The 27,605-nt window shown below is 46.1% G+C and overlaps 1 protein-coding gene across 1 annotated transcript in view; it reads right to left on the bottom strand.

Annotated features, from left to right (window-relative positions):
* Positions 1-27,605, bottom strand: part of LOC119397698 (tachykinin-like peptides receptor 86C) — a 907,940-nt gene that overhangs the window by 85,129 nt on the left and 795,206 nt on the right. The window lies entirely within an intron of this gene.

Here is a 27,605-nt window from a genome sequence, read left to right on the forward strand (position 1 = left end):
AATGTAAAGCGCGTCATTTCCTGAGGCTTCTAGGCTGTTTTATGCGTTTTCCTTGATATCAATGACCACGCTTTCGTCCCTGTCAAACACAGAATCAATGATGTGAAATATTTCTGTTAATTTGTTTGGGCAATGGAAGGGAAGTGACGACTGACGAGAGTGCGCAAAGGTGGTTTAACGAAACAGATGTACTCTCCAACTACTTCAAATATTTTAGGAAGGAGGGATGCACAATGTGTGCCATGCCGGATACAGTAACGTGTGCGGAACGTGAACGACGTGAGATAAAATTCCTCAATTCTGTAAGAGACGTGAAAAATGGGTAGTGTTCAAAGATTCCCAGGCGGCACTAACATCACTCTGCAGCACCAAAACGAAAGCAATCAGTGATGGTATAATTTACGACGCACTTAAAGAGCTCGCATAGGCAAAATCGAAAGCATCATGAAATAATGTTCCAGTGTATATCGGGACATTTGAACATTCCTGGAAACACAGCGGCTGATGCGTCAGCACGACAAGCACATTGCAAAAATGATTTTGTGACTGCGTTGTGACGCGGAAGGAAGCAGAACCCAGGAGGTAAGGATGAAACACTTTAATGGGTGAACTTGTGTTCGGAAAGGAAAGAGTGGCGCGTGCGATAGCCCCGAACCCAACCGTCGATAAGCAGTTGGTTGCTGGACCACGTCGTCTTTACTAGATGAGTGATCGAAAATTCCACCATTATTGCCGGTGATGGGCGTAAGTTCCCGAACAAACTTGAATAGTCGCGTCCTGCTCGTAATCCTAACAGAACAATCTGCCACAATCGTGAAGCCTCCCAAAAATCGCGGCGCGGCCTGCGCCAAGTGGTGCTAACAATTTTTGTGAGTGAAACACCATCACAGCAAAATAAAGAATGGCGCGTCGCAATGTGGTTTTCATTCCAATAACGAAAAAAATAATTGTGCTGCATTTTAAAGGCACTATCTTTCAGTACGTGCACAAACACGTGTTCAGGCACAATTCTGAAATCTCTCTTTTATATCATGCAGATGCTCTTATAGAATTCGAAATTACGTTATCAGTCGACAGAAGTCTGGAAACCCTTATTCATCGGCTAAGGCTAGCCACTGCCTACGCCCAGCATATTTTGCACACAATTGACTGCACTGATACTCCTGAATGCTGTTGCGGATTTGTAGATGAAGATATAAATCACCTCCTTCTGGAATCCCCGCACCACGCCGACTACATTAGCACAAAAAGCCATAGGCCACTCAGTTTAAAGAAGATTTTTGGCCCAGTGCAGAAGCCTTGAAGAAGCGTGTTTCATTTTCTTGAGTACAGCGCATCGTTGGCCGTTTTCACAGATGTAAAGGTTCTTTTATTTTAATCCTTTCAGGCCTGAATTTTTTCAACTGGCAGAACATTTTTTGTTCTTGTTAATTTGGCTTTACTGCCGCCTCACAAGCACGAAAATCATAGTGCAATAGCGCAAAAAACACAGGGACACAGGCAAGAGAGACGATAGCGCCTGTATCGTCTCTCTTGCCTGTGTCCCTGTGTTTTTTGCGCTATTGCACTATGAATTCGTACCAACTAGCTCGGCTTTCCGTACTACGAAAATCATGTAAACCGAGCACCCGATCACTATATAAAAAAATGGCACCACATAGGACACCAGGGCTTAGTGGTTGTAAAGCGAAATATCGTAACATTAAATACTCGTATTCATTTGTATCCCATTAACCCGCGAAAAGCTAGCATGTAGCAACCGCGTATTATTTAAAGTGCCTGGAAGCAAATTTTTGCGCCAGTGAGCTGCTCATTGCACCGTCGTCTAAATATCGGATGCTTTGTTAGTATCATAAAATATTGCCAAATCCTGCTTTGCAATTATTTCCTCCGATGTCCCCACGGGCAACCTGACGGCACTGCACTTGGTCGTCGTCATCTTCTAGCTCCCTCACGCACCATTCATGTGGAGCATAAACCGTATTCAGATCCATTGCGTACAATCTCTCTATTGGAGCCCCCTTACGTATTATCTGAGGAATTTGGGCTGGTGTCGAGAGTAGAATTACAAAAAATCGGGAGCTGAGACAAGAGCTACGGCTCTGGATTAAGACGCAATGCATTCAGAACTCTGACAACCGCTGAGTCCGTGTCTCCTATACATAATACTTGAAGATTGTGCATTGCTGCGGACGACACTTCAATGTCAGGGAAGTCCCACTTTCTAAATAAGCAGTTCAACATTTAGAAACAACAGGAAAAAATACGATAGCTACCGAGGCAATACTTAATCAGTCACATGCAATTAAGTATTTAGTTGCGGCGATTGTCGTCTTTTTCACCTTCCGCCATCTTACTTTCCAATTTGCAGATTTCGGAAGAAGACGATGATTAAAAAACGACCACCTATGTATTGAGGATACCTGAGACACTTCTTCAAACTGTTTAGCAAATCGTCCCTTGCCAAAAAACTATCATCATCATGAAGAGGTATGTGCCACAGAAATTGGGTAAACGACGACATGCCCGTAGATCTATGAAAGGTGCGAGCGCTTGGTTTCAGTGCGATGTTCTGTATCGGCAATTTGGACATCCGTGTCGTGTCTGTGACCGTCTGTAGTTTAACTCGAACCTTTGTGCGCCGAAAATCAGCGTAGAAACAACCTAGCATCGCCTAGGTAAAGCCTGGCAACGACCAAGAAGCAAGCTACAAACAACCTGCATCACCTAGCGGCTGCGAGAAGACCCCGAAGTGACGGAAGGTCTACGCCAATGACGGCGTGCCCATAGTTCAATAAGAGGTGCGAACGCTTGATTGCAGCGCGAGGTTCTGTCTCTGCAGATTGGACATCCGTGTCGTGTCCGTAACTGTCTGTGGTTTAACTCGAACCTCTCTGAACTGAGAATTCACGTAGAAACAACCTAGCATCACCTAGCTAAAGCCCGGCAAAGACCTAGAAGCAACCCAGAAACAACCTGCATCACATAGCTAAGGCCTAGAAACAACCTAGAATCAACCACATTAGTCTTCAAAATCATCCAGTTTCGCTCTTTCAAGCCTCTCGCGGCTTAGTGCAAGCTTCGCCAATTCTTTAGTTATTTATGTCACAATTTAGAGCAATACTTCTTCCTGCCCATTTTATAGAACACCGGGACCGAACGGGTTAACCTCGCAAAATATATTCGAGTGATTGTTTATTATGCTGTCTTGACTATTATGCAATGTACGTACGTGAAAATTCATGCAAATGATGTGTGTGCCAACTGCTGATTAAAGCGGTAGAATAACGTACAATGTTTCATCCCGGTTTCCTTCCGCTCTGACTGACGCCACATTGCCTCAGCATGAACGCAAGCACGGGTGAGAACCCAGGAACGTTTCCTGAAAAGCCCTATCAAATACCCTTCTTGTTTGCTGGAAATCCCTTCACATCGAAGACGAATAGCATTGCTTGATCTGACGCGATTTATTATATACCGGCTGATATGAATCGACAAGCACGCAGAGGTGAAGAGGGTTTAGGTAGGCTCAGCTCTCGGAACTACAGCGGGAGGTGAGGGCAGCGTCTCCGATTGGTTCCGCTTCTCACCACTCATCGTGCGGTGGCTCACAAACATCGCGGCAGCCTGCAGCAAGGCGCATCTTTATGAATGAGGTGCGCGCAAAGGTGGCTGGACGGCGTTTCAAGACCATTCGAAACATTAGTTATAAGGAAATAAATCCTAGCAGCTACGAACAACCGCCGCCAGAATGATCGGCAGGCAGCCATGCCTTCTATTCTGTTTGGACGGGGGAACTGTCCGGCTGTTCCGTGAAAGTGTAGGTGTTGGTTGGCGCATAAATGAGCTATTTATTGCGTGCGCATCATTTTGGCAATAGTATTGAAAGTTGGTACGGTAGCACGTTTGTGTACAGCACGAGGATCGACGAAGACGCAAAGAACAGAAGGGACACGGACGAGCGCTGACTCGCACTTGAAAATATTTATTTGAAGAACGCATGCACGTAAAAGCAAAAAAATAGTATTCACATTGCGCAGAAGTGGGAAAAAACAAATGGAAAAAGTGACATACCGGATCACCTAACGGCACACGTGCAGAGAAGATAGGCGAACTCCTTGTCCGTAAGAGACAATGATGCCTCACTTACGCATGCATCACCCATTCGGTTAATATGTAATGCCTCTATCACTTCTCTAGTGGTCTGGAAACAATGTTTTGACTAGGGCGTAATAGAACAGCGGAGTGCTCGGAACGGCCGCAGCACCAATGTACAGAAAGTGAAGCCCAAACAGGGTCAATCCGCTTGTGGCGCTGCGATCGGTAGTTTGCAATGTGCCGTCGTTTAAAAGTTGCGCGCGGCTCCGCCAAAGTGGTGCAGGGGTAGAATGCCCGCTTCCCACTCAAAAGGCGTGGCTTCGAATCGCAGCTGTAGCTGGTAGACTTTTGTTCTTGGTGTCATAGCTGTATCGGTTTGTTATAGCTGTATTGTTACAGCTGTATTGGTTTTCCTTTGTTTCTTAAAACTAGCTTCAGTTCCTACGGATTGCTACAAGAAGTAACGTAAAATGGGAAATCTCGTTTCGAGGCTCGTATTCTCAAAAATCTCGGAGGCAATACTTTACGTTTTTGTTGAATCCCGGGCGGTGGCGCTGCAAATAACTACGCTCACTGCCAAATTCCTTCTATTTTACTTCACAGTTCGCGTTACATTTTGAAGCAACACGTAGCAACTGAAGCTAGTTTCAAGAAACAAGGAAAACCAATACAGCTAGAAAAGGTGACACTAAGGATAAAAACACACCATCTACAGCTGCAATTCGAACCCGGGCCTATTGAATGGGAAATGGGGCATTATACCCTCGCGACACTTGGGCAGAGCCGCGCGCAACTCAAACGACGACACATGGCAGACTACCGATCGCAGCGCCACAAGCGGATTGACCCTGTTTGGGCTTCCCGTTTCCAAGCTCGTCCCGGGCACTCCCCTGTTCTATTACACTCTAGTTTTGTCAATATCTTTGCATCGGCAAAGACAGGTGTGCCGCCACACGTGTTGCAATGCGATGCCAGATGCGAAGCGTCAGGATTTGTTAGCGAATTTTTGTGCTCTCTTAAGCGCACCTAAATGCATCGGCCGCTTTGGCCCACGTATGACCACCCACATGTATGTGGGTTTAACAATACCGCTCTTGCAGGGCACACATGAGGAAACATGCTTAATTCCACAGTCACTTCTGCCATTGTCATTTCGCTCCATTTCTCTCCGAACCAGTGGGCAAATTCTACAAAGTTTCTCGGCAGGAGCTGAGAACACTGATTTTACCCCATGCCTGGGGCCGACATTGTTCAAACCAAGCGACAGTTAATGTACATACGGTAGTACTGCTACTGATTTGTAGTCTTCTTGTTTTGACTTTTTTCTATTCAAAAGATCCGGACATTTTACGAATTTTATTAGCGTTTCTGTGCACGTAGCTAGCACGTGTGTAGGGTACCCGGCACTTTCGAGCCTCTTAATCTGTGTTGTGACGCTGTGCTCAATTCCGTGTGCGCAAGACTTCGTTACAGCTGATCTTAAGGCCGAGTAAGAAATTCCATTTTTTTACTACCTTTGAATGATTCGAGGAAAAGGGAGGACTGGTTTCTGAGACATCGGAAGGTAGCGCCAACAAACATGATTAGCCTCAATCGATAGGTTCAAATCAAATAACTGTGAATTGTTTTCCTTTATAAGTACAAGTGTGAACTTCAAGCCATTCCCGTATTCTCAAAAAACTTTCAATATATCAGTTGCCCTCCTGTTATGGAAAAAAAACACCAGATAATCTTCGACATAACGAAACAGCGTCCCTGCTAAACCCTTGAGGTGGCATTGAAGCTTTCTATTAACGCGGCTTAAAGGACATGTCACTAAGAGCAGGAGCTTCTCGGGAACCGATACAGACTCCACTTTTCTGTCTCAACACAGCATCCTTCCACTTCACAAAAGTATTGATCAGATAGACCATTAACAATTAAAGGAAAGACTCCACTGACATACCACATCTTTGTGTAAACTTGAATTCACCATTATGTTCAGTTACCGCTTCTCTTGCACAGCGTAGCAGTTCGGTTTATTCGAGCGAATAGAATAGATCTTCTACATCAATACTGATGGCTTTGTGATTACCTGGGTTATTGCTAGACACAAACTGGACTATCTCCTCGGAATTCTTTACGAGGAATGGATCATTGAGGCTAAGTGGGGCGAGCATATTCTGTAGGAAAGAAGACACCTTGTACTGCCTTGTCCCTTTCTCAGAGATTTTGTGCGTGATTGGTACTTCAGGCTTGTGCATTTCGACGCTGTAAAAAAGTTCAAGGTGTAATGATTTAGCCTGCTTAACACTTGAAGGAAGGCGTTGGAGCAAATTAAATGCCTGCTCTTTGACTTTCTTTAGCTGCACCTTTTGGGGAACAATATTCTTTTGTATTGCAATATTTGCCTTTTCCAAAAACAATTGTTAGGAGCTACAACAAAGAAGCCTTCCTTGTCAGAAATTGCCACACTTAGCTGTTTCTGTAGAAAGTAGTTCGCCACACGTACAATGTCTTGTGACTTACGTGGATGAGTTTCCGTCCTGGAAAGGCCGTCACTCCACTCAAATAGACAACCTTGGCGCTGTTCATTCGTAACACCACGTGAAACACCTCTGGACAATGAAACCTTCGCCGGCGGCGACAGGGTTATTCAAATAAATCTTTTCAGTGGCGAGTCAGCGGTCGTCCGTGTCCCGTCTGTTTCCGTCTTCGTCGATCCTCGCGCTGTACACAAACATGCATCATTTGGACGTCGTGAGTTTTAACGGTGTTGTGACGTGGCGTTACAGACGGGCGATATAAAGGCAGACAAAAATATTCCTGGCGAATAGCGATAGAATACAGGCGAGGGAGATGCACTGTCATTTTTATTTGTTCTCTTAAATTCCATCTAATCGTGCATAAGCAGTCATTAGGCTATGGGGCGTTTTCGTGACTTTTTTTTCCATGACGTGGCACATGGTCCAGAAGACCTAGCCCAATCATGGACCAGGAATGTGCAATAGGCCTACGTTATTGCTTCCCAGAACGTCTTACAAGGGGCCATTTTTGTTTGTATTTTTAAAACGCTACGCTACTACGCTACTACGCAACCCTACTTTCGCGCAAGTGTCACCCATCATCGACGAAGGTTGGGAAACGCTGCTTCCAGCGCCATCAACGTCAATTCAAGTGGATAAAAGACGCCCCCCATCCCCGGATTCATTCAGTGGGCACGTTGGCTGGTCATCTTGTAGCACCATGTTCAAGCCGCTTCTTTTCTACGTGCAGATATTCCTGTGCGGTGCAACAGCAAGGGCCAGCGCACATCAATATGCGACCCACTTTGTCATCGAAGTGCGCAACGCTACTTTCGCGCAAGCGTCACCCATCATCGACGAAGGTTGGGAAACGCTGCTTCCAGCGCCATCAACGTCAATTCAAGTGGATAAAAGACGCCCTCCATCCCCGGATTCATTCAGTGGGCACGTTGGCTGGTCATCTTGTAGCACCATGTTCAAGCCACTTCTTTTCTACGTGCAGATATCCCTGTGCGGTGCAACAGCAAGGGCCAGCGCACATCAATATGCGACCAACTTTGTCATCGAAGTGCGCAACGCTACTTTCGCGCAAGCGTCACCCATCATCGACGAAGGTTGGGAAACGCTGCTTCCAGCGCCATCAACGTCAATTCAAGTGGATAAAAGACGCCCCCCATCCCCGGATTCATTCAGTGGGCACGTTGGCTGGTCATCTTGTAGCACCATGTTCAAGCCGCTTCTTTTCTACGTGCAGATATTCCTGTGCGGTGCAACAGCAAGGGCCAGCGCACATCAATATGCGACCAACTTTGTCATCGAAGTGCGCAACGCTACTTTCGCGCAAGCGTCACCCATCATCGACGAAGGTTGGGAAACGCTGCTTCCAGCGCCATCAACGTCAATTCAAGTGGATAAAAGACGCCCCCGATCCCCGGATTCATTCAGTGGGCACGTTGGCTGGTCATCTTGTAGCACCATGCTCAAGCCACTTCTTTTCTACGTGCAGGTTAGTAACAAAGTATCTTCTGTTAAAGCTAGCAATCCTTATTTCGTCCAGCTGACGTGCCCACGTAGTTTGTATGCCTTGTATTGTAACATTCAACAAGTGTTTTTGTCCCTACTGATGTTATGCGGGGACGTTGAATCCAATCCAGGACCCTCCACTTCGGAATTGTCACAGTTGGTTGAAGGCCAGAACAACATCCAAAAAAGGCTTGATGATATCGAGCTGAAATTAAAAACTGTGGAGGAAACTTCTGAGATCATGAAAGGATTCAGCGATAAACTTACCAGCCTTGAAAATACGGTTCACAACTTAGAACGTAAGCTCGTTGATTTAGAGGATAGAAGCAGGCGTAACAACCTTGTTGTGTTCGGCATACCAGATAAGAATGATGACGCCTCTGACGACCTCATGGATAGCGTAGTTAACAATGTGTTCAGGCATACTTTAGATGTGAACGTAAACTCAGTCGAGCGGATTCATAGGCTAGGGCGAAGGCAGCATGGTAAAAGTCGACCAGTTATCGTGAAGTTTTTCGATCACAGGGAAAAAATTAACGTTCTCAAAAATTGCTGCAACTTAAAAGGGAAGGGAATCTCAGTCTCGGAGGATTTCTCTGCAAGCACTCGGCACGTCAGGAAGCTACTATGGAACATCACTTCAGATATTAGGAAATCGGGCACAAAGGTTCAACTTGTACATGACAAAATTAAGATTGACAATCGATTGTTAACATTAGATGAAGTTCAGCGTGGAATGGTCTCTGCGAGTAGACCGCTTACCAGAGCAACTCGTAACGAATGAAACGACAAGAACGGGGGACTTTTCCGATGCTTAAATATTAACGCCCGTAGTATTCTAGCAAAAAGCGATGATTTAGACAGTGTTGTGTTAACGTACCACCCTCATCTTTTGACAATAACTGAAACCTGGCTCCACACCAACGTTAGTGACGATGAGATCACGCCCCAGGGTTACCGCATCTATCGCAAAGATAGGAGTAGTCGAGGCGGCGGAGTGGCAATTATATTTAAGGAAACCTTACAAGTTCAAAGATTAGCCGATATACCAGATCTTGAATGCGTAATTGTGAAGGCAGACTCAGGCGATCTTAAGTTCATAGTCGGCGCATTTTACCGCCCCCCAGGCACAGACGAAGCATTCTTTGATAAGCTTAATGAATTTCTTTGCATGGTCCACGGTTGCTCTAGTAATATTATAGTTGGCGATGATTTCAACGTCCCTTCAGTTATATGGAATACTGACTTTCCTGTACCGTCTTCAAGTGCAGCGAAACGCTTAGTCGATATAGTCCTTTTTCATGATTTAACTCAACTAGTTAAACAACCCACCCACATACAGAATGCTACTGCTACAACTCTGGATCTTTTTTTCGTTAGCAACAGCATGCTGCGTCGTGTAGCGGACACCACTGTGCTTGACGGAATATCCGATCACAAACTGGTTTACATGAGCGTTAACCTTAACGAAGTTTCAAAAGGCAAAAGGGAAGAACGCGTGGTGTCTGTCTTCTTGCGCGCAAAAGACGTCGAAATACTGCACACATTAGACTTACATTTTTCTCGATTCACTTTACTTTCTGAATGTAGCACTTGTACTGCTAACAACCTTTGGTGTTTCTTCAAAAACCTTGTGTTGCAGTGCGTTCACGATTTTGTGCCAGAAAAAGTGAAAATAATAAAGAATGTTAGCCCATGGCTTACTATGCCAGTTGTTCGCTTGGAGCGTAAAGCAAAGAAGATAAGAAAACAGCATCGTCCGAACCCCACTCCGACGACCATGCATAAACTCAGCAACGTGCGCAAAGAATTAAAAGACAGTATCAAGAAAGCAAAAGATCAGTACTATAACGTCACTTTAGAAAACTTCTTGCTGTCGTCCCCAGCGAAATTCTGGCTGCATTTTGCCCCGAAAAAGAGGTGTTTTCATAGTATATGTGTAAATGGGGCTATAGTTACTAACAAGGAAACTATCGCGGAATCATTTGACGCGTTTTTTTTGTTCAGTGTTTACTGATGACGATGGTAGAAGGCCATGTTCAAAAACGGTTCATGATATCCCACCAATAAGTGACCTTGCAATATCTGAGGAAGGAATCTTGTCTCTGCTTCTTAACATAGATCCCAAAAAGACGCCTGGTATTGATAGCATACCTAACGCATTCCTTGTGAGGTATGCTGAATGGTGCTCGAAGTTTTTGTGCATCATTTTTCAGAAATCACTGTCACAGCACGCGCTTCCAGATGACTGGAAATTTGGAAAAATTATCTCTATACCCAAATCGCCGAACTCTTCTCTCGTCTCCGCCTATAGGCCGATTTTTCTGCTTTGCTCATGCGCGAAGGTGTTAGAACATATTATATTCAAGCACATCCCAGTTTTTCTCGAGGAAAACAATCTAATCAATGACCGACAACACGGCTTTCGAAAAGGCTTCTCAACCGTCACACAACTGTTGGAAACCGTTCATGACATTGCAGCTATTCTAGATAATCAAGGCCAGATTGACATGATTTTCCTAGACTTGGAAAAAGCATTTGATCGCGTGTCGCATCCAAAACTTCTCGCGAAACTTAAACCTATATTGCAAAACGATGCATTAATTTCATGGATTGAGGCCTACCTTTCTTGTCGAAATCAAATAGTTTCTATAGATAACGTCCATTCCGATACCCGACCGGTGAAATCGGGAATCCCTCAGGGCTCAGTGCTTGGGCCACTTCTTTTTTTAGTTTTTATAGACGACATTGCCCATGATATCCCGGTTACTATTAAGTTATTTGCAGACGATTGCATTCTTTATCAGGAAATACGTAGTACAGACGACCAGGTTCTTTTAAACGCAGCGTTAACAAAAATATCTTCTTGGTGTGCAGTGTGGCAAATGAAGGTTAATGAAAAGAAAACGGTAGCTGTAACGCGCAAGCGACTTCCTTTGCAACACTCATATTCCATCAATGGTCAGAAACTATTGTTTCTTAACACTTATAAATATTTGGGGGTTGTATTAAGTGCAGATTTTAAGTGGAATGAGCATGTTGCTTACATCGAGAAGAAAGCTTTACAGAAATTAGCATTTCTAAGACGTTCTTTGCGCAAATCTACCCCAAAGTTGAAATTAATTGCGTATAAAAGTTTTATCCGTCCGATCCTCGAGTACTCATCTGTGGTTTGGGACCCTCACAGCCAAGTAAATATTAAAACACTTGAAATGATTCAAAGAAAAGCAATCCGGTTTGTTTATAATCGCTACAGTGCTCTTACGTCACCCAGCGAACTGTTGAAAAAAGCTGATCTAGATACATTGCAGGCCAGACGGCAACACGAACGATTGAAGTACATGTTTTTACTTTACCACGACAAACTGCGCATAAACAAGGACGCGTACATAGAAACGGTTCACCGCCGATCAACTCGTTCCGAGCATCCATAGAAACTGAAGGAGTATTCCTGTGAAACAAAAGCCTTTAAAAACTCATTTATTCCGCGCACTGTCACTAGTTGGACTGCGCTTTCTGCGAATCTGATAAACTGCGAAACTGTTCAGTCATTCATAGGAAAACTTAAACACCAGCAACCTACGTGACTTTCATCTTTCTTTGCGCTTCGCCCTCTATTATTCCACCATGCATCCGGAACAGGCTTCAATTTATGTTCCACTTTCTAGCTCTTTTTTATCAATGCGTTGTTTATTGAAATGTTGCTCTTTTTCATATCAATATATATTTCATATATAGCTCTTTTTCATATCAATGCGTTGTTTATTGAAATGTTGCTGATTTCTGAACCGTTATATGATGTTTGTTTTTAGTTCTTTATAAACAAATGTTTGCTGTCATTGTTTTCTTTTTTATCTTGTTTTGTTCCCTTTGCACTTTTTTCTGTGCGTGTACGCGTAAATCACTACAATTGTGTAAGTTTCACTACAATTATTCGTGTTTCAGTTTGATGCACCAGTTCTTGATGGTGTAGCTCTGCGTGATGTTTCTTTTCCTGTTCTATTCTCATATCCGTTTCCTTTTTTTGTATCACCCACCCCTGCCTAAGGCCTCATGTAAGAGGCTGGAAGTACTTCTCAAATAAATAAATAAATAAATAAATAAATAAATAAATAAATAAATAAAACTTTTCATTTCATTATCATTCTAATTTTGAAGTTGCACGTTGTATGAACCATGCATTTTTATGTTCTGGTGTTACTGGGAGGACATTGTCTCATGTGTGACATTGAACTAAGTATCTCTCTGTAGTGTCGGTCCATTTAGGATCTAAGGAATGGCAGTTGCCTGTTTTTGTGCGGCATCTCCTCATATCATATCAGCGAAAAAATACGCACTAGGGGTGCGAAGACTGAAGAAGGGGGGCGTTGCCTTTCCCCCCTTGCTACGCTATGCCGTACGTGGCCGCTCTCTCTCTCTCTCATTATAGCTTTCTGCCTTGCTTTTTCTACAATCTCTGTCTTTGGCTTTCTTTCTTTCTCTCCTTATATCTCGCTCATCAGAGTGATCCCAGGCCGGACAAATGGGCGCACGTGTTCTGGGAGCCAAGCAGAGGACGAAGAAGAGGAGCGTGAGGATGACAGTTTTCAGGTCATGCGCATAACGAAAGGTTTCACAGCTCCGCTCTAGAAATACCACACCTGCCCCCACTTTCCTGCAATGCCCGTTAAATACCCGAATTATACCAACAGACGCTGTAAAAGAGCAACACTGCTCGTCTGCCAAGCAGATGAGAAAATGGAACTCGAGTTCATCCCCAGCGATTTCGTAACCGTTGGAAACTTGGCCACATATTATATGTTTAGGTAATTATTGTTTGTTATAAATAATATGATAGACACAGTGTAATATTATATATCTATAAAAAATAATAATTATAATATCTTGGGTTTAACGTCCCAAAACAACGATATGATTATGAGAGACTCCGTAGTGGAGGGTTTTTCGACCACCTGGGGTTCTTTAACGTGCACCTTAATCTAAGTACACGGGCCTAAAACATTTTCGCCTTCATCAGAAATGCACCTGCCGCTGCCGTGATTTGATCCCGCGAACTTCGGGTCAGCAGTCGAGTGCCACAACCACGAGACAACCGTGGCGGGGCGTCAATATCAAGCTAAGTGATTGCACTTTTTTATGGTAAGCAAAATGATTTATTGTAAGCTAAGTGATTGTACATTTTAATGGTATTACTTCGAAAAATTCAATTTAAGGTATAATATGCAATAATATTTATGAAATACTAGATTCATTGAACATAGCATAGAAGATTTTTAAACTTATACCCCTTACATAAAAGAAAAAAAACATGGCTCATCCCTCTGTCATAGGAATCGGTATAACACGACAGTGAAACGTGCTATCACAGACGTAGTTGAGCGTTTGTTGTGCATTCTTTCACCCCAAACGCGAAAGAATGAATGCTACAGCAACAAATTGTAATGTCACGCGAACAACAGCAAGCAGCTCGAAAGTTGCAACACGCTGCTCAAGCAGAAAGGCGCACGAAACGAACATACACAGGATGAGCGCCAACTGTCACAGTTGGAACTTATTTCTGTGTGAGCAGCGCTCTCCTTTCGAAAAAGCGGCCGCTGCAGTAAGCGAAGTGACCTTCGTGCTTTCAACGCGAACTTGCGGTGAGAGCACAAGACGTACACACCACCGCCATCACGACATAAGCCCGCGCACGAGCGTCCACGTCCAGTAGAGGTTCGCGCTCATCCGCGTGGTCTTTAGAGCGCGCTCTTCGAGCCTTTCCACCATCTCGCTAGTGATAACGAAAAAAGCTGATGTGTCACAGATCTCTGATTACCGCCACCGGCAAATGGTGTATATAAATAGCTCGCCGTTAGCATGGCAACAAACGTACCGTCTATGGCCGAATCGTTTCTCGCCTCGCGCTACGGAGCGAGTGGGCGTTAGTTCGACTCCCGGTGACGGAGCTTCTTCTTCTGTTTTTTTTTTCTTTGCCAACTGTTAGTCTTTATATTTTACAAGGACATATTCGTGATGGATATACGTAAGTGGAGCCGTGGTGGACCCCGGCATAAAACACTTTCGTGTTAAAAAAACACGAAAAATAATTTGAGATATACAACATATTTGCTCGACAGCTTTCTATATTAGAGGAAAGCTTGAATGATCTAGCCTGAAGCGTATGAATTACAATTTTTGGTCTGGCTAGTGAAAACTGCATTATTCCATCAGGCTACACGGTTATATTTTCCCCTACAAAATTTTCAAACACAGCTATAGAATAAACATAACTGAGAAGATGGATAAATTTGCTATTCATAGGTATTTTCTCAAATTATGCTAAATAGCAGCACAGAAAAAAATCAGATACCAAAAGGTAGCACTGAACACGGCACCAAAAAATCCTAAAGCATGGCTTCACCGCACACATTAAAATATTCTAAACTTGTAATCTACAAAAAAGTCTTGACATTTCAATGTCTGATATTATCTAAGATGTTAAAAAAACATTCTTTTCTAAAGTGTGTCACTGGGCAAAACAGGCGTTACAAGTGGCATTTGTCCATTCATCAAGTTTCTTGTCCTTTTAGCACTTTTTGTATTTTCTCCGCTTCGTCAATCGGTAGGACTTGTTCTGAATGTACTTGTTTTGGGGAGGTGTAGTCGTGGAAGCTCGATGATGCTCGCATACCGGATGTTCACATTGAGCTTTCTGTTTTTCTTAAAATTAGGCGCTAGGAGGCACTTGAAGACCACTTGCGTAAAATGCTTCTAGGGGGACAAAAAGTGAGGTGATAATTATCGCTGCCAGCAGCCCAATTAACCAAAATTTATTAATTACCTTTTTATTGGCTGCAGTAAGTCGGTATGTTGGTACTGAAAAATGGAGGCAGTCGTATTTATACCGAGCTTCACTTGGAAGATTTCTTCCAGCATGTCTGTGCTTCGAGATATCTGGCTAACAATTTTAATCGCCGTTCGCATGATTACGCATGCAGGAGAGTGAGTACCAGCGCAAAGCTCCGCCCAAAAGTGACGCTGCTTCAGTCTGGCAACAAGGCGGAGGCGTGAGAAAAAATGATAACAGCTCCCCTCGCCCTCTCTGCTGGCGAAATGAGAAACGAAAGACCCCGAAACGACTACCGTAACACGCAACCGCACAGCCAGTAACGATGGCGGCAGCTGCCATGTCAAGATAGTCGAGTGAGCGGAGACGCCGGAGGCCAGTGCGCGTGCGTAAGGGTGACTTGACGAGCGTGCGTGGCCTTTGCCAGGTCTAAGCAAATAAAGTGACTGCTGATGTCCGAGTATTGTAACTTTTATTGAAATCAAGAGCAATAACTGCGCATGAACAAAGGAAACAGTTTTATCCATGCTTATGACTATGTCATAAAGGGGGGGATCGGAGATCTCTGTTCGTTCCGCGTTCGTTCCGGCGGTGTTACGTCACAAAAGTGGGCGGTCCGCAGCTCTCTTCCGCCGAGAGGAAAAGGACAGCCAATCGTCAAGCGGTGAGCGGCGAGCTTTCCGGAAGTTGACGCGCATCGTTTGTCCCCGGCAAGGGGACCCTATATTTCAAAACGAAGTGTGTCTCGCCTTGTAACAAATACAGTTGTTATACGAAAAAATATTGTTTTTCTTTTCAAGCTCAAAGAGTTTCTGAAACAGCAATAGGTTTGAGCGCTGATATTTATTGGTGTTAGTTTTTCTAACCTGCTCTTTATGTGAAGTCGCGCACGCGAAAAAAAAAGAGAAAAGTAGCGGTTGGCGCAGTTTTTCAAGATGTCGTCCCACTGGAATGTCTGGCTTGGCTCCCGGGTGTCGAATCGTCAAAAGGAGCTTCTGCTGGCTTTTATAAAAGAGCACCCACAGATACCTACGCCGTCGTGCCCACTGGGGCCGTCGTTCACGAGTGAGGACCGGGACGACACGTGGCAGTAGCTGGTAGCGCTTTTGAACTAAGAAGTCCCTGCGCGTAAGACCACAGCCCAGTGGCAGGCACGTTCATTTTGTTCGCACTGTTCGTTTCTAGAACAGAAAGCGACGCCGCACTCGCTCATGTCTTCAAGCGCATCTCACACCTCCAACCGCAAGAGAAGCACACGTCGCAAGCGCCATTTTCTCAAAATCAGCTGTTGCGGCAGCCGCAACCGCCGCATCATGCCGTGCGAAGCCGTTTGTTCGCTCGAGAGAACGCGTGCGAACGGTCTCGCGCTCCGTTCGTTTGTAGCAGACGACATGCTCGTTATGACGCGGTATGACGTCATCAAAAAATAAAAGATCAAGCAAAAAGAAAAATGGCTACGCCTCTCAGAGACGTGGTTTTTTTCCGGCTTCGGCCAATCGCGTACGCTGCCAGAATGGGTTCAGAACGAACGGTGCAGAACAGAGATCTCCGATCACCCCACTCGTTATGCCGCGATATGACGTCACCAAAAAGGAAAAGATCAAGCAAAAAAAAGAAATGGCGACAACCCCCGGCCTTGAGGGGCATCTCCCGCTTCAGCCAATCAGCGCGCTTGCTCTTCCCCAGGAGAATGAACAAGCGGAACGAACAGATCTCCGATCGCCCCCGGAGCTACATAGCTTATGTGGTCATGCACAGATCGCACAGAAAAACTTCAACCATCAAGACGCCAATGACCTAAAAAGTGCTCAAAATGCCTGCCTTCCACAGCAACGCAAAACATCAACTGCTCTCGCGTCAACTCGATAATTCGGCGCGGTAATTCTGGACTAGTACTCGCACAGGCAGATGTTATCCTGTCCTTCATATATTTAACATCAATGGGCTCTGTTGCATAACCTGTTGCAAAGTCGACCGGACAAAGGTCAAGAGATCTTGGTGGCCAAAACATCGGATCTGCGCGCCCAGTCCACTGTTGTGGAAAACGTGTGTCCGGCCAGTTTTTTGCCGAGGTGGAGAAATGTGGATGTGCTCCGTCACATTGAAACCACACTTGGCGCAGGTCAGTGAGGGAAAGATCGGAGACAAAATCATCGACGACACCACATAGTATTTTTCCCGTGTACATCTTTCCGTTCATGTTGTCGTCAAAAAAGTAAGGTCCAATGATCCTGAGGGTGGCGATGCGGGCTTGTTGGTTGGTCATACTTGAATGAGTTGAGCGCATACGAGGACACGGACAGAAGGAAGAGACGTACACACACTGGCGCTTTGTGTGTACGTCTCTTCCTTCTGTCCATGTCCTCGTATGCGCTCAACTCATTCAAGTATGACCAATGATCCTGTTCCCGAGTATGTCACACCATACATTCACACTCCAGCGAATTGGATGCTTGCGCTGTCGTAGCCAGTGTGGGTTCTCTTGTGCCCAATAATGGGCGTTATGAATATTTACCGTTCTGTTGCGGCAAAACCGAGCTTAATCAGTCCAAATTATTCTGTACAAAAAGTCATTTTCCTGATCAATTTTGATGAGGCCCCAACTGCAGAAGGCAACCCGCCTTTCAAAGTCCGCCTCACTTAGGTCCTGATGGAGGTAAACGTGATAAGGTTGGAACCAATGTTTTCTGAGCGCATTTTCGACTGTTCCGACGCTGCGACCGCACTGATTGGCAATCTGCCGGATGCAGAGTTCTGGCATCGAAGTTACGCACGCAACGACGTCGATTTCGAAGTCTTCGTCCACGATTGTTTTTCTCGTCTGTCTCGAATGGTGCCAGCTGCGCGAAAGCGCCGAAATACTAAGGGAGGCCTCGTTGGACGCTTTGGGTGGCCAGCCGCATACAGCCGCATCGCAAACGAAGGGTTGCCATTCATGTCATCCATTGCAAGGACCACGTCTACTTTTTCTTTGGTAGAATACCTCGTTCCGCATGAAGCAGCCATATTACAGCACGAAGGGGCGCCACGTGGATCTCCTTGGTTGTCCCACCAAACGGTGCACTGCATCACCGGAAGGCCTGCAGTAGATGACAGTCAAGCTAACACGTTGAAAAGACGTTGTCCCAGTGCAAATAAAGTCATGTAAAAACGTCACGCACAATTGTCTCGTCTATCAGGATTATGCGTACCGCTCATTGCGCACCGCGCTGTCACGTCTTGATTTCGGTAGCAGAGATGGCGAATGCTGTCATCTTTTCCTTCCTATCAGACGCAACAGCTGCGTCACTTTAGGGAGGACCTTCATGCTGATCCTCACTCTCATGCATGCGTAATCATGCGAACGACAATTAAAATTCGGAGCTGGATATCTCGAGCCACAGGCATGCTAGAAGAAATCTTGCAAGTCAAGCTCCATAGATTTTTTACTGTCCCTGTTTTTTCAATACAAACATACCGACTTGCTGCAGCCAATAAAAATCTAATTATTAAATTTTGGTTAATTGGGCTGCTGGCAGGGATCATTATCCCCTCACTTTTTGTCCCCCTAGACGCATTTTGCGCAAGTGGTGTTCAAATGCCTCCCAGTGCCTAATTTCAAGATAACCAGAAAGCTTAATTTTGAAAACCCGGTAGATCAGCAAGCAAATGCAATTCGCCATCTCTGCGGCCGTGACCATTTCCCAAGGACCATTGTCTTCCGCATGAGACTGCTTCTACAGGATTTGCAACCACGCACTCATTTTTGTTAACAAAAATCGTGTTCATTACCTCCGCTGTAATAAAGATGCCCAAAAAGCCGCATTTTTTGTGACACATATCGCTTCACTGCGCAACTATACTCTGAGGGCACGGCCAGGTAGCCTTCTTCGGCTGAACGTTACTCTCTAATGCTTGAAAATTATGTCACCGAGATTCTACCATGCACTGTTGAGACACTACAAATTTAAGATATAATAGTGCCAACATCTTCACGACATTTCAATAGGAGTAAAAAAAATCGATGTGCCACAAAGTGTAACGTACTGATCAACACCTGACAACGATACGGAGTCATTCTACGGTTTTTTATCATCCCAACTATATTTCCATGATTTGATGTCATCTTCGGAGTCACTTCTGTTAAAAACAGCAGAGAAATCACTTGCGGGCGCAACAGAATTCTCCAAGGAACAAGGTTTCTGAGAGGGTATCGCTACCATTTCGTCTGCCATTTTCGCAAACAAACAAACAAACAAACAAACAAACAAACAAACAAACAAACAAACAAACCGAACCGCTGTCTTTGAGTCGCTGTTAAAAATCGCTGCCGCTCGGGAAAAAAACTACCTACGCAGGAAACAAACATTAGTGCTTACAGAATGTGCTAGATGGCGCAAGTAGTTGATAGGAGCGCCCGTACTTTTAAATTCTCGTTCGATGCGTTCGGGTCACCGGTGATCCACGTTCTATAGGCGCGGTCACGAAAGAATTAAAATATTATGTCAAGATTGAGTTCTGACATTTTACACGTCTAAGCTCTGACCTGGTTATGATTGTGCGTTAATTTGAACCACGTGACTTCCCTAATGTTGCAGTTGTCAGAGTAGATGAGCTGTTGTGCATGTCATCCACATCAAAATTCTGGCCGGGATCAAACACACGACCACGCAGCTCAACGCCACAGCTGATGTATAAGATACCACGACTGGTAAAATGCAATCTCAGAAACAGTGCCGGATGATCGCTAAAACGTTCCTGTAGAATAATCATAAAAAAATCTAAAACAAATTCAAACTTGGGGCTTTAATAGGCCAAAGAGTGCGTGATGATGGAAATGCAACTATGTTGTACTGAGCAGCCTCGAGCGGCGTGCCGAGGCTCGTAGCCTTGATTGCGTTTTCAAGGTATGAGAAGATGGAGGAAACTATCTCACGTCGCATCAGGTTCTAAACATAATCAAGGGCCTTTCATTGGCGAAGCAACTTGGAATGCCTAAGTGTAATACTTGGTTTTGACGGCACGCGATCTGTCGACTGCGCTTTCAATCGGCGAGGTTGCGCGGATGGTTGCAGCAAGCGACGCAGAGTTCAGCTGTTGCAGTCGGAATACGTCCGTGGCGGAATGAAAACGCACCCTTCGTGAGTGTGAACACGATGACTTGCATGCAGCATATTCTTGAGGGTGTTCGAGCAATGCCACCGACGCTTGCATGCATGTACCGGCTGTTTCACGCTTAAGGGAAAACTCGGAGCGCTTTCCAACGTCTCCCAGTTTTCCCCTAAGCGTGAAGCATGGTTGAACGTTTGGGATTTTGAGTAGGAGACTGTGGCTTCAATTTCTGCAAACTTTTGCTGACTCAGTTCTTGTTTTCTATCGTTATCAAGTATCGCATTTTCATTTCTTTAATTATTAGGTTTCGCGTTAGAGGGCTCCACTATTGAAGACAAGAGCTTAGTAGCTCACAGGTCCGCTCTACTTTGTAAAAGGAACGCTCATAGCATTTATCCTTCGAAAACATAGGCGCGCTTCTTTTGCCCTTTCTGAAGATAACGAGGCGTCTAAGGTCTTCGGCATTAAATGAAAGAGAAGCGCCAATAGCGGAGTATGGGAGCGGACCATTGCTAAAAGCATGGTGACCGTGGCAGTTTCCAGCGTCTTACGAAAGATTGAACGTGTAAGGTCTCTGGGGTTCCGCTGTCATTGTATCCTGCAATGCTGCGTCTTTTTCTTAGTTCAAGCGAACTTGTTGTTTCCTTTCAAGCGTGCGCGTCACACGTGTGCCAGGATGTGGCAACTGACAAAGAGGTCTCGACGCACTTGATTCAATTACGTTCCGAGCTCCCACTCTAGGGATCAGTGTTTACGCTGGAGCAGTGCACGCGAGTGTCAACCGCGAAGTCAGTTCCTTATTAGGATGCGGAGTGGATGAACTATTAAAACGGACCGCTAAGTGCTTTTGCAGTGGATGCCTAATTATCTGCTAAGGAACTATCATAAGGTTGAGCGTACCAAATTATTCATGCAATTAGTGAAAGCTGTCATTGTGACTTTGTTAGCGCATCTATCTATCTATCTATCTATCTATCTATCTATCTATCTATCTATCTATCTATCTATCTATCTATCTATCTATCTATCTATCTATCTATCTATCTATCTATCTATCTATCTATCTATCTATCTATCACAAACGAGCGCTTATTTGGGAAGCAAGGCTAACCGTGCGCAAACGTTTGAAAGAAAGGCAATACCAGGTAAACTAACCTTATTCCACAAGTTCTTGCGTAAAAGGCGTAATACAGAAAATGCTTTACAAATATCCAGACATCGTGAAATAAAGGTACAAATACCCCAATTCTTGCTGTACAAGTTAAACAGCTCCCTGAACGAAAATACGGTAAGAAATTTAAAAATATGAAAGTGTAATCTCTCAATCACTGCAGGAAATTATTCAAATGCAGAGATCCCTTATGTACCTCCTCGAAAATGCAGCCGCCGCGGCCGGGATTCGATCCCGCGACCTTCGGGTCAGCAGTCGAGTGCAGCTATGGCTTTAATCTTGGATGAAGTTACGATATCGCGCAGGTTCCTTGATCTGCGATAAACCACTCTTGGTGATTATGTGAAAATGTTCTCAAGCCGATCGTTCTGTGTCAATAGGTTGTAGTGCTTACTAATAATGCGCGATACCTTAGGAATGGATTCAGAATGCGTTAGGATGAGGTTAGTTTGTGAGATCAGCGCTAATGGCTTGTCAGCACTGATGAGATCTTTACGGTCTAGAGAATCGGCCCGCTTGAGTTCGTCATCAATTGTACGTGAAGGATAGTGCTGCTCTGTCAGTGGTTTACGAAGCTGGTCACAGTTACGAGTGAATTCACTGTCGTCCGGACGAATTCTTTTAGATGCGAAGTATGTTATGGCGGAGTTCAATCCGGTGGTGGTGGTGGTGGTTGTGTGCGGCGTGACCACCCTTACTGCGCATGCGCATACCCTCTGCCACTCACCCTCTCCCCTCCCCCTCTCCACATCCCCTCTCCCCTTCCCCCTATCCACTTTCCCTCTCCCCTCCCCCTCTCCTCCTCCCCTCACCCCTCCCCCTTTCCACTCTTCCTCTGAAACGCGGGCTAGACATGCCGAAATTCTCTCATGCACAACGCCGCGATGAGCACCAGCGCATGCGCGTCCCCTCCCCCTCTCTCTCTTCTCCTACCCTGCCCCCCTCTCGCACGCCTGCCGACCGCGTTCCCCGCTCGCCCTGTGAGAATTAACGGCCAGGCTAGAGCGAAGACAAGACGCGCGTAGCGTTCCTCTTCGCGTTCCACGACGCGAGGTCGGTAGCATGCCCAAAGAACGCCAACGCAACGCGATCGTGCAAGTGCTCCGGTTTCGCATCGCCTCATGGTCCCCTTTAGCGGGAAATGGTGTAATTTTTGAAACGTATAGCTTGGCTATAAGGGATACTCGTTTGCAATGTTTGACATGGCTGCTTTTAAAATGGAGATATCGCTGTCGGTCAGTGGGCTTTCTGTAAAGCTTCGTAGTTAGTTTACCATTTCAGAGAGATACAGTGACGCCAAGGAAGTTTATGCAGAGTAGTGAATAATAATGGGAAATTGAAACTGATGGTTCTGCGTTATTGAAGTCAGTAATGAAAGTAATCGAACTTCACCGTGGGGCCCAATTATGAAAATATCGTCGATGAAGCGTCTGTAATAAAGCGGCTAAAGATCACGAGTGGCGAGAAAATCATTTTCTAGCATGCCCATAAAAATGTTCCATACTTTGGACCTAGTTTTGTGCCCATCGAGGTTCCGCAGGTTTGAACGTCATGTTCGCCGTCGAATTCGAAATTGCTAAGCTCGAAGATTAGTGCTAAAATAATCCCTAGGGTGGTATCGTCGATGGTTTTGTCACCTACGGAGTCGTTATAAGCCTGGAGTACAGAATAAATCCGATTGGCATGGGGAATGTTCATGTACCGTGACGTCACGTCCAGTGTGACCAGAAGACATGCAAATTAGCTACATCGGATAGAAAGTCTCCTTGATATATGAGCAAAACTTAGGAGGAATGGAACTGATTGTGCTATCTACGTAGCGGAACAGGTTTTCCGTGACAGTTCCATTTCCTGAAACTATTGGTCAATCTGGATTATTTGTTCGACGAATTTTAGGGAGCAGATGAAATCTACCAGCTACCGGGCTCAAGGGGACTAGCGATTTTAGTGCAGATGCTGGAATTTCGTTTTCTTTTACTAGGTCTTCTAAAGTTTCTTTTGCCTTGGTCTTGAACTCTTCGGTCGGGTCGTAGCTCAAATGCCTATAAAATGCATTGCCATTCAGTTGTCTATAGGCTTCACGAAGGTAATTAGTTTTATGCACTACGACGATTGCGCCACCCTTATCACACGGCTTAATGACGATGCTGTCACGGCTAGCTAGCGCTTGAATTGCTTACCTTTCTTTGGCGCTCAGGTTGCAGCGGAATCGCGATTGACTTCGAGCACATATCGCTGCACTGTTCTGATATAAATGTCGAGACATTTATCCCTATGAGGAGGGGGAGTTCAGTGCTTAGTAGCAAAATAAGTTGTGTTGTTATAGGTAAGCCGATCGAAATAAAGTACTCACGTAAACGCGTGTTTTCGGGCAATCGCTCGTAACATGATGTAAGGCATACACGATGTTGCACTGTTATCATTTCATTTATTTTGGTTTTTCTTGTTTTTTAAAAGGCAGGAACCTTAGATTCCTCATCAACACGAAAATTGACCGTAGGCGTCACGCTTCGCCAACACGAGTGAGGCCACGGATTTCAAACTGTATATGTGGGATTTTGGGGAAATTGGCTCTACGAAATTTCCTGAAACGTCACCCCCTCAGTGGTCAATGTGCTTGATTTTTACCGATTAGAAACTACGTAGGCCCCAGTAGACACTATAAAAATGTATGGCGTCACAACGTGCGCTGCGCGAATTTCAAGGTGGTGTCGCCACCCGCATTTTTTTGTGCGTTTTCGAGCTTACCAAGAGCCTTGTGCGGCGACGTAGCGATTTTGGAATTATGAAAGAGGAATTTACTGATAATAGTATAATAAAAACATAGGGCTGAGAGCGTCCGAACAGGGACAGCAAGAGCTGGACAGGCGCAGGCAGCGTTGCACCAACCACAGGCTGTGCAGCTCCAGCTCGTGCCTCGAGTAGAGCTGGCGATGTGGCTGCAGCGCTGTGCATTCCTATTCGCTAGAATCGTCCCCCGTCGGAAACAAGTCATCCTGGCGACTCACAGTGAACACAGTACAAGCGGATCGTAGTAGGGCTTGAGACGCTGTACGTGGACGGTGTCACGACCACGAAAGCGTTGGTCTGTAGGCGGTCTAACCGGATCGACAATGTAGTTTGCAGGTGATGTCTGCGCAACGACGCGGTAGGGTCCCTGATATTTCGTAGCAAGCTTGGAGGAGAGGCCAGTAGAGATAGCTGGAAACCAAATCCACACAAGGGATTCTGGAAGAAAGTGAGGAGAAGGGTACGCGTGGTCATTGGCTCGACGATATTTTTGTTTCCATTGGCCTACACTTGTAAACGAGCCGGCGAGCTGACGGCATGCACTCCTCGGCGCGGCGGTTAACTTGAGAGATGGGCGTAGGTTCGGATAAATTGGCTCGGTATGACAGAACGGTGTCGAGAGTGGTCGAAGGCTCTCGGCTATATAAGAGGAAAAATTGCGAAAAGCCTGTAGCCGCCTGTGGAGCCGTGTTGTAAGCGTATGTCACAAAGGGCAAAACTAGGTCCCATTCAGAGTGATCAGAGGCAACGTCGCCTAGGCTGCGGTTGAATCTTTTTGTCAAGCGATTGGTTTGAGGATGGTAAGCGGTAGTGTGCGATGAACGATATGACATTCGGCAAGGAGTGCGCTTACAACCTCGGAAAGGAACACACGTCTTCTATCGCTCGGAAGTTCGCGTGTTGCGCCGTTACGGAGAATGAAGTTCCGCAGGAAGAAACATGCTATGTCACGGGCTGTGGCAGCAGGCAGAGCGGCTTTTTCTGTGCATCGCGTCAAGTGGTCGATGGCGACGACTACCCAGCGGTTTCAGGAAGCCTTAAATGGAAGGGGTCCGATCAAGTCAATGCCAGTGCGGTCGAAGGGCCTGGCGGGGCACGGTATTGGCTGGAGCGTACTAGAGACGTGCTGAGCAGGAGCTTTGCGTCGTTGGCACTGTGGGCAAGACCGAATGTACTTGCGCACAAAGGTGTACGGCCTCTCCAATAGAACCTCTAGGAAAGTTGCGTGTATGTTTTGAAGACGCCCGTATGTGCACACTGTGGGTCAGCATGGAAGGCAGAATCTAATTTAGCACGAAAATGTCGAGGTATCACCAGCAACCACTTGCGGCCGTTGGACACGTAGTTCCTGCGAGAGAGGAGGCCATCACGGATCTCAAAGTGAGCAGCTCGGCGACGCAAGGCTCTACAAGCTGTAGGAAAAGTCGGCGGGTTGGAAAGGAATCGGAGGATAGCGCTGATCCAGGCATCTTTGCGACGCTTCGACGCCATGTCGCAATCAGCTGGGGAATAAAAGTACTTCGTCCACGGCAGATAGGCAGGCAGTGCTGTCGCTTAACACAGGCGAGCATGATAGGGCGTCGGCATCGGTGTGGCGGCGGCCCGACCTGTAGACAACGCGCATGTCAAAATCTTGCAACCGCAAAGCTCAGCGACCTAATCGGCCGGAGGGGTCCTTCAAGGTGGATAAAGAAAGCACATGGTGGTCTGTGACTACGTCGAAAGGGGGACCATGCAGGTAATGTCGAAATTTAACAAGACCCCAAATTATAGCCAAACATTCCTTCTCCGTAACAGAATAATTGGTATCTGCTTTAGTGAGGGTGCAGCTTAAGTATGCGACGACGTACTCTTGGAATCCAGATTTGCGCTGGGCGAGCGCGGCGCCAAGTGCAACACCGCTGGCGTCAGTGTGGATCTCAGTCGGAGCAGTAGGATCGAAGTGACGCAGAATTGGCGGTGAGGTGAGCAGATGGCGCAATTCTTGAAAGGCATCGTCACAAGCGGGCGACCAAGCGTAACTTTTCGAGTCGCTCCGTAGCAGCTGATTCAAAGGAGCGGTGATGATCGAAAATTTCGAATGAAGCGGCGAAAATAAGAACAGAGGCCATGGAAGCTACGAAGTCCTTTGAGAGACGCAGATTTAGGAAAGTCAGCAACTCCCGAAGCTTGACGGTGTCGGGAAGAATACCGTCTTTGGACACAACATGGCCAAGAATGGTGAGCTGCCTTTCGCCAAAGTGCCATTTCTTCAGGTTGAGCTGAAGGCCAGCGTCAGTTAGGCACTGCAGTACTTTCTCTAGCCTACGGAGGTGCGTAGGGAAATCTGATAAAAATACAAGCACGTAATCTGAGTACCATAGGCATGTTTTCCACTTAAGACCTCGCAAAATGTTGTCCATCATGCGCTCGACTGTTGCGGGCGCGTTGCAAAGACCGAAATTCATGACACGGAATTCATAAAGGCCATCGGGTGTGATGAAGGCCGTTTTAGGGTGGTCGTCAGGCGCCACGGGGACTTGCCAATACCCGCTCTTTAAGTCTATAGAAGAGACCTCCGCGCCTTGAAGGCAGTCAAGGGCATCGTGAATTCTCGGTAAGGGGTAAACGTCTTTTCGAGTGATTTTGTTGAGACGGCGGTAATCAACGCAGAAGCGAATCGGCCCATCCTTCTTAACGAGGACAGCTGGAGATGCCCATGGGCTATTCGAATGCTGGATGACGCCACGCTTCAGTATCTCAGCTACTTGGTCGTCGATAACCTGGCGCTCTGCCGCAGACACACGATACGGTCTTTGTCGCAGTGGCGCGTTGGTACCCGTGTCGATGCGGTGACTCACAGCTGACGTACCGTACGGCCGAGGGAATCATGCTGGCAATCAAAGGACGAACGGAATCTGCCCAGGAGGCGTAGGACCTGGGCGCGTTGAGGAGCAGTCAACGTGTCGGCAATGGAGCTGCTCAGGACATCAGGCGTAGGCGTCTTCCGCGAGGAGTCACAGGTCACTCCGACGACTTCGTGTTCGGCGGTGGAAGCAGTTTGCATGTCAGTGATGGTCGACGGGTCGACACCGTGGACACACCCGACGCACTTTCTACGAAGCAGTGTTAGAGGCCATGACAAAAGGTTGGAGACAAGCACTCTGCTGACACTGTCACGAATTTCCAAGAGAGAAAAGGCAGGGGTGAACATTTGTGGCGGACGAAGATAGAGGGCGGTGTACAAAGTGCGCTTGACTCGGCGATGCTGTTGCAATACACCTTGGCAAGGACAGAGGAGTGCGGCGGTATTATAACGTCTTCCGCAACAAATAGCTTGTCCTCGGCTTCACGAGCTTGAAATAACGGAGCGTCGAAAAGCGCTTCAAATGCCGCTTCAGCGCGAGAGCAGTCGATGACGGCTTTATTAGCGGATACAAAGTCTCAGCCAAAAATGACGTCATGTGACCAAGAATGCAGGACTAAAAAATTGACGCATATCCACGAAGTGAATGATGATGAGTGGGCGAAGCACTGGGGATCGTTCGGTAACCGTGAATCTCCCGTGACATTGCCCAATCGCGCATGTAAATGAGTGACAACGCGTGCGTACAGTTATATA

Source organism: Rhipicephalus sanguineus, chromosome 1 (assembly GCF_013339695.2).
Source record: "Rhipicephalus sanguineus isolate Rsan-2018 chromosome 1, BIME_Rsan_1.4, whole genome shotgun sequence".
Classification (NCBI taxonomy): domain Eukaryota; kingdom Metazoa; phylum Arthropoda; class Arachnida; order Ixodida; family Ixodidae; genus Rhipicephalus; species Rhipicephalus sanguineus.